Consider the following 7,704-nt stretch of genomic DNA (forward strand, 5'->3'; position numbering starts at 1 on the left):
ATAAATCTTGTCCATTTTTCTGGTAGATAAAGAATTTAAATTTGAAATGCATACACTACCATTCAAACGTTTGGGGTCAGTAAGATAAAAAAAGAAATTAATACTTTTATTACTTTTATTTTATTGCTTATAAAAGGACACATTAAACTGGTCAAAAGTGAGAGTAAAGACATTTATAAATGATACAAAAGATCTAGATGCTGTTCTTTTGAACATCAAAGAATTCTGAAAAACATATCATGCTTTCCAAAAACAAAAAAATATTAAGCAGCACAGCTGTTTTTTTAATAAGAAATGTTTCTTGATCACCAAATCAGCATATTAGAATGATTTCTGAAAAATCATGTGATAAGTTTCACAATATTACCGTTTTTACTGTAGTTTTGATTAAGTAAATGCAATGGGCATAAGAGACTAAAAATCTCTTTCAAAAACATTAAAAATTTTACTGACCCCAAACTTTTGAACGGTAATGTACATCTGCTGAGCGTTATTTTTGTCAACTTTTAGTAATGTGCTAGCATATAAATGGCTTCAATGCTAATATAAGACACGTGGAGTAATCTGTGCAATTTACCTCGAACTGGCCCGCTCCCGATTTGTGGGACGTGGAACATGTCCGATTACAGTAAGCACACAAGCATCTAGCAGCCTGACAGTAAATTAAATGAATGAGATTCCCTTCCACTTGCTCTCCTGGAGACATTATTGGTAACTAACAGCCTAGGCCTTGGCACTCAGTACTCCCGGAGTGGATTTAATGGTGTTATTCAAGAAGAGGGCTGACATTACTTCACACCTGGATTTTAAATTATCAAGAAGATACGCCTCTCATAGACGAGGGGAAATTACTGCATTTGTGTTTGCTCAAGTACACTTACCTCAAGACAGAAGATTAATATCATAATTAGATACAGCATGAATCTTTTACGAGTAAAGTACTATGCTGAGAGAGCTTTATATGCAGAGAATGTTGTAAATGTACATAACAGGCCCACAATATCTCTTTCTTTATCTAATATGTTTGTGCTTCTTGTTAAAACTTCCGCTACGGTCAAAGAGAAGATTCACAGTGAATAACAACTTAAAGAGTTACTGTAGTTTACCCCAAAAATGAAAATTCTATCATACTTACCCTCATGTTGCTCTTCAGAACACAAATTAAGATATTTTTTAATGAAATCTGAGAGCTTTCTGTCCCTCCATTGATAGTCTGCACAACTACCACTTACAAGCCCCAGAAAGGTAGTAAAGACATGTCTTTACTAAGGTAGATGATGTCTTAACTACCTTTCTTGAAAGTGGTAGTTGCAAAGTCTGTCAATGGAAGGACAGAAAGCTCACAGATTTCATTAAAAATATCTTAATTTGTGTTCCGAAGATAAACGAAAGTCTTACGGGTTTGGAACAACATGAGGGTGAGTAATTAATGACAGAATTTTAATTTGTGGGTGAACTAAAACTTTAAATATTAGCCTTTTCTTCACACAAAGCTACAATATCAAATGACTTTTGATGACTATTATGTGACTACCAAGTCATACACAAGTTATACTACTTTTATGTTGCTTAATTGTCATTTTTTGAGCTCAACATCCCCTGGTCACCATTCACTTTGATTGCAAGGAAAAGAGCAGCGTGAACATACTGCATAACATTGTCTTTATATTCAATGGAGAAAAGCAAAAACAAAAGTCATATAACAACATGAGAGCGAGTAAACGATGATAATTTTCATTTTCTCATTATTCCTACATAATCACAATTCCAGATCTCTCAAAGCCCAACTGTGAAGGATGTGTCGCAGTTTTGGCTGAGTTGGTCGCATGAATTTAAAAAATCTTAATATGAATATAAAATCATTTCGTCTTTGCCACAGGGGAGAGTTTATCCCCCTTAGTCAGGCATGAAATGCAATGAATTCATCCCCTGTGGCATTCTACAGCATTCTAGAACATTCTAGAAGACAGAGTTCTAGAACTCGTATCCGGGCGAGTGGGGTTGTTCCGGCTGACAGAGCGCGGGCTGCTCACTCACTCCCTAGACGTCTGTCCCATCCCCTCTGGAGGTTCAGAGGCAGCCTGCACTGCACCAGGAATTAACCACAGCCGGGGGCAGCTGGGCGTCTAGAGGACAAGCTTTCAAAGCTTCTCGCCATCAAAGAGGGAGCTAATTCATTCAGAACCACAGTGTGAAGAAGAGAAGAGAGAGAGGAATTGAGTTTGCATGGCAGGTTCAATTTTAGAGGCATTTTTAAAAGCTGAATCCTGATTGACTGGAAGTGGAAATTGTGGAAGTAAAATGAATACATAGTGAAAGGAAAAAAGTGGTATGTTGAAGAAATGTTGTTAGCTGCTACTGTAAAATCATAATAAATTAAAATGGAATCTCCTTTAAACTGCTTACAGAATGTTTCTTTCCTTTTTATTTATTTGTTTATTTATTTATTTATTTATTTATTTTTTTTACAGTGGTGGCTTATACCAGGTTACCACAGTTGTAATTGTAGAAGCAATAACTGTAGCATTTATGGTATTTATGGCAGTGTGGTAACTACATACACTGCCCAGCCAAAAAAAAGTCGCTGTTTGGATTTTAATAGGCAAATACTTAAGAGTCAATGGATGGATCATTATTACAATGATTATTATTTTTCTAGCATGTTATATGTTTGGCAATGGTTCTTTTAACCCTAAAAGATGGAGTGCGTAGCTTTTCATTTCTTAAACAACCATGTATTAAGATGTATCATGGCCATATTCCAGGATGACAATGTCAAGATTCATCAGGCTCAAATTGTGAAAGAATTGTTGGGAGGGAGAATGAAGAATCATTTTCACAAATGAATCAGGCACTGACCTTAACCTCAGTATAAGTTTTTGGGATGTGCTGGAGGAGACTTTACAGAGTGTTCACTTTTTTTGCAACTTAATTCAGTATCATGATAATACCGTATACCGTGATAAAAGCTTCAGCAATTATCGCAACATGAAAATTTGATACCGTCACATGCTGGCCAGCAATACTGACATGAAGTAGACTATGTTGGGAATGGAATACTAGCAGTAATTTTAGGCTGAACAACTAAACAATAAGCAATATTCCACATTTCAAATGCCACATGACCTCGTCATGTCACATGTCTTTAAATTAAAATAAAATAAATATAAACTATTTTTTATTTTTTAATTCACTTTAGTGTAAAATTCGTACTTTTGGCAGTCTGTTCAAACAAGCAAACTTGATACAGAAATTGCCGTTGTAATGACTTCTGGTACTGGAAAAGTGAGGTCAAGTTGAGCACAATGGTTTGTGGGATACAATATTCTGCGCACTGTGCTGTGTTATACACTGCACACTGCAAATGCATCTGGGTATTCTATGCATGGGAAATATTTGCACACTGTGCACAATATACATACTACACACTGCAGATGTAGAAAGAGAAGTATAGTATGCTATTCCGAACAAAGCCAGAGCTCCTTCTTGTGCCTAAAGGGCATTGATGTTTAAATCATGAAAATGAAAGTAGCAGAATGCATAGGGTTGAGTACGAAAACACTCTTTCCATGGAGTGTGTGCTAACTGATTGAGCTTCACGGTCTCATAAAATCCGTGCCTGTTATAGTCAGTGAGGCGAGCGCAGGAAATACGGCTCTCCATTCAATCTGTCTCTCTCTCTCCCTCCCCCTCTGAGAGACCGCCATGCCACAGCCTCATGACATCCCTCAAACCTGCTTGAAAGGGGCTGCCCTGACAGGTTGCTGTGGAGAGGCCTGTCACAGCAAGGCTGGCTCTCAAAAACTCCAGATCATCGTCTCCCATGGGGAAAATCTTTCTCTCTCTCTCACTCTCTCTATCTCACACACACACACACACACCTGTCAGGATCTCTTAACTGGTGTCTGGCTAACCTTGGGCAGCTGAAAAGGCTGAACAGCATTTTTTTCACTCTCTCTCTCTCTCTTTCTCTAGTAAGCCCTCTCTCATCCCTCCCTGTGGACCATCAATAATGCAGTGTGAATCCCTCCCTTATATGATTTATCAGGAGCAGGAGGGGATGAGGCTGCCCTTTCTGTACGTGAACATCTGCAGACATCAATATCCGACGGGGGGCCCAGGTCAGCCCCCAGCCGCGCTCCTGTGCCACGTCCCACTGAGCACGCAGGGAATACCTCAACGTACAGCCGCACCATACATGCGTTAGTCTGAGAGAGGAAATATATGAAGAGAAGACAGACAGATGCAGGCTTAATCATCAGTGTGAAAGCTCTTAAGAAATGAACTGGGGTATCATTAATTCAAAGGTCTAGTGTAGGATCACATTAAATTAACAAGGGAGTAATGTCAACAGCATTTAATATTAAAAAAGTTAAATATTTAGAAAGAGAAGAAATTCTTAGTGTAGTTCAATACATTGCAAAAAAGACTTCTTGATGCGTTTTTAATTAGTCTTGTGTGACTTCTTTCAGAAATTTTTTTTAAAAATCCTTAAAACAAGATAAGTTTACTTAAGAAGATGAGCAGCATAAGATATTGCAACTTGTTCTTATAGAGTATCTTTAATATTGGTGTATTTTTGTCACTGCATTGGCAAACTGTTTCACTTACACACACACACTAGGAGCAGTGGGCAGCCATTTTTCTGCGGCGCCCGGAAAACGATTGGGGGTTAGGTGCCTTGCTCAAGCGCACCTCAGACGTGGGTATTGAGGGTGGAAGAGAGCGCTATTCATTCACTACCCCCACATACAGTCTGACTCTCTAACTATTAGACTGCCTCAAAAAAGTCCAGGGGAGAGCGCAAACGCAGTCCCCCACTACCATTAATCATGCAGTTAAGATTCCCACATTTGGGGAATTGGCAGGAGTAAGCACAGCCAGAGTGCAATGGCCGAGCCTCGCCCTGGACCACCTTCTTGATCATGGTGTCTCCCCTTCCAGGCAAGTGTATATGGCTGAATTAAACCAATATTTCCACTTGCCATTGTGTAGTGTTTACTAGAGTTGACTGAGTGGATCATGTAGTCTGAGAAGAGAAAAAAAAAATAGGACAATACAGCTTTAAGGGCTTTAAGGGGTTCTTCCTTCTACCACGCGCTTTCTGTTCTCTGCAGTGTCTCCCCCTAGCAGCAACAATTACAGCCATGTTGCAAAATGGGTTAAGACATGCTTTTTTGGGGCGTTAAATAATGGCGCAAATACCAGTAAACTGACGAGCACAAACATTAGTAAATCGCGCTGTGGGATTCATTTAAATACACTCCTCCCATAAATTTTGCGTCTGAAAGGGATACTCCTACAAATGCATATGCAATAATGTCATCTGCAAAAACAACTTAGTCCACACCTTTTCAGCACTAATTTTGCCCTGCGTGTCTTTAGTAAATCCTGACAGTAGTTTTTTAATGGCAAAAGAGGGTTTGTGTTGGCGCAAGCTGTGAGTAAATCTGGTCCTAAGTATGTTTACACAGAGAAAAAAATATTAAAGGGGACCTATTATGCCCCTTTTACAATATGTAATATAAGTCTCTAGTGTTCCCAGAATGCGAAGTTTCAGCTCAAAATACCCCTCAGATCATTTATTATTTCGGTGTGAACAAAAACACACAGATTATTTACTATTTGGGTGTGAGCAAAAACATGCCGTTTTTGTGTGTGTCCCTTTAAATGCAAATGAGCTGCTGTTCTCGGCCCCTTTTCCAGAAGAGGGCGAAGCTTTACCAGCCTGTGCTTCAACAACGACAAAACTGGAGAATCTCATGCAGCCAAAATGTCAGAAATTGTCAGTAACTGTGTTCACCCTTACATGTTTGTACCAGAGTCGGACACTGTAACTACAACAGCTCATCTACAACAACTCTACCTCTTCTCTAAAGCAGCCCAACATGGCCCCCCTTTGTTGTGTGTTCCCGGGGGCCGGGTTTATGTAAATTTTGGGGTTTGTAATGTCACCAACCCGGGAAGATGCTCTTAGTCTTAGTCTTACCAGCTGTTTGTTGTAGTCCTTAAAAAGCGATTTCTGTAAAAAAAAAAAAAAAAAAATCGTAACTTTGCAGATGTTGTTTATGCTCAAACAGCAACATTACATATTAAGTTAAAAAAGTGAAATCATAATCAAGGACCCCTTTAAGAAAATTACTTTTACACCAATTTCAACGTATGAGAGCAAAGCGAGTTTTAATCCAATGCATGTCCTTATCATTCTATGCTTTTCTCCACATCATTTAGTGTCCTATCTACCCTCCTAAAAATAACTAATAGGCCAATTATGAAAAAGAAAAATTTCACTCTCAAGCAGTACTTTTGGACTATGGCTACCAGAAGGGCTGCCTTGCTAAATGAGTTTATCAATAGCGGCACAAATTAACAAAAGCACATTTTGACACATCTAAGATGCAAGATCCATGATGGATCCTGATATGATCGAATGAAATCATCACTGCCAGCCAGGAAACAAATTCAATACTGTGATGGACCTTTGATGGACCCCTATGATGGAGACCTCTGTAAGACAAGCTTATCATGGCATCGATGTCTGGGGGTTGTAAAGACCAGCCCCACACCATTGACCCTGACAGGCGCTAAATGCTACAGTGAGTATTTATGGGACACCTCCACGGTCTGCTGCAACCAGCCAATCAGAAAAGGCCACTACTTTCAACTGGGCAACAAAACATGAAGGTCAGCGAAGGCTAGAAAAACTTCTACAACCACAATAGTAAGCATCAGATGAAACCCTTCAACAACTGATGCTTGACCTGCAGGTCAGATATTTCCCATGGCCTCCAGTCGGCTTTATTCTCTTTTAGAGACAGTGATCAAGAGAATCTAAGCGTCTGCCCCAAGTGAACAATTTAACAGGAAAAAAAGAGACAGATACAGTAGATAGATAGATAAATAAATAAATCTCAAAGTCAAACACGTTTCGCAGGATCAATGTGTAGATTCGGCTGGCGTGTCCTCCGGGTGCCAGACTCAAAAGCTCTCTCGCTTTACTTCAAAGAAGGAAGACATTTGAATTTCTAATCTCGATCCTATCAGCAGGCCCAAGGCTCAGCGACTGGCAAGAACCTGCATATACAGGAAAACTAGGACAGTATCTGGGCAGCATGAGAGGGATTCACACCTAAAGCCCAATTAATTATTTTCATCACGACTTCAGGAGCCAAGCAGAAAACGGAGAGTCGGCGCTAGGATAATGGAGCGTTTGTGACACAGCCGGAAAGTTTGTAACACTGCTGAAAGCATTTTGCCGTAAGGCCACATACATTTTTCAGACAATTCAGTCACACCTGCAGAAAAGATAAAGCGATATGCTGTGAAACAGTTAGACAGGGATCTGTACGAATGAGCAGGTGTGATGCAAAGATAAATAAATAAATAAATAAAAGCTCAGTTGCACTGCAGGATGTCCTGCAATAGGAGATACACCTGTTCAGGTGACATTTAGCTCTTGAAATGTCAAACATGACTGTTTGTGCTTCATAATTTCATGTTTTATGCATCACTTTAAAATGTGCGCTATGTGAAAAGTGTTGAGACAGTCAATGTGGGAAGTTTCTGAACTTTCATAAAAGTCATAAATAATCTGCATCTCTGTCTATGTGCCATTGATGAATTGAATACTTTTAGACATTTATTATGTTACAAAAGATTTATTATGTTGAACCTTTTATTCATCAAAGAATCTTGAATAAAAAG

At 39.2% G+C, this 7,704-nt stretch overlaps 1 non-coding gene across 1 annotated transcript; it reads right to left on the reverse strand.

The window, feature by feature from the left end:
• Positions 1–4,792: 4,792 nt before the first annotated feature.
• Positions 4,793–4,952, reverse strand: LOC127518213 (U1 spliceosomal RNA). The gene has a single exon (XR_007931498.1). It is a non-coding gene; the product is annotated as a U1 spliceosomal RNA (small nuclear RNA).
• Positions 4,953–7,704: the final 2,752 nt, after the last annotated feature.

This window comes from Ctenopharyngodon idella, chromosome 8 (assembly GCF_019924925.1).
Source record: "Ctenopharyngodon idella isolate HZGC_01 chromosome 8, HZGC01, whole genome shotgun sequence".
Classification (NCBI taxonomy): domain Eukaryota; kingdom Metazoa; phylum Chordata; class Actinopteri; order Cypriniformes; family Xenocyprididae; genus Ctenopharyngodon; species Ctenopharyngodon idella.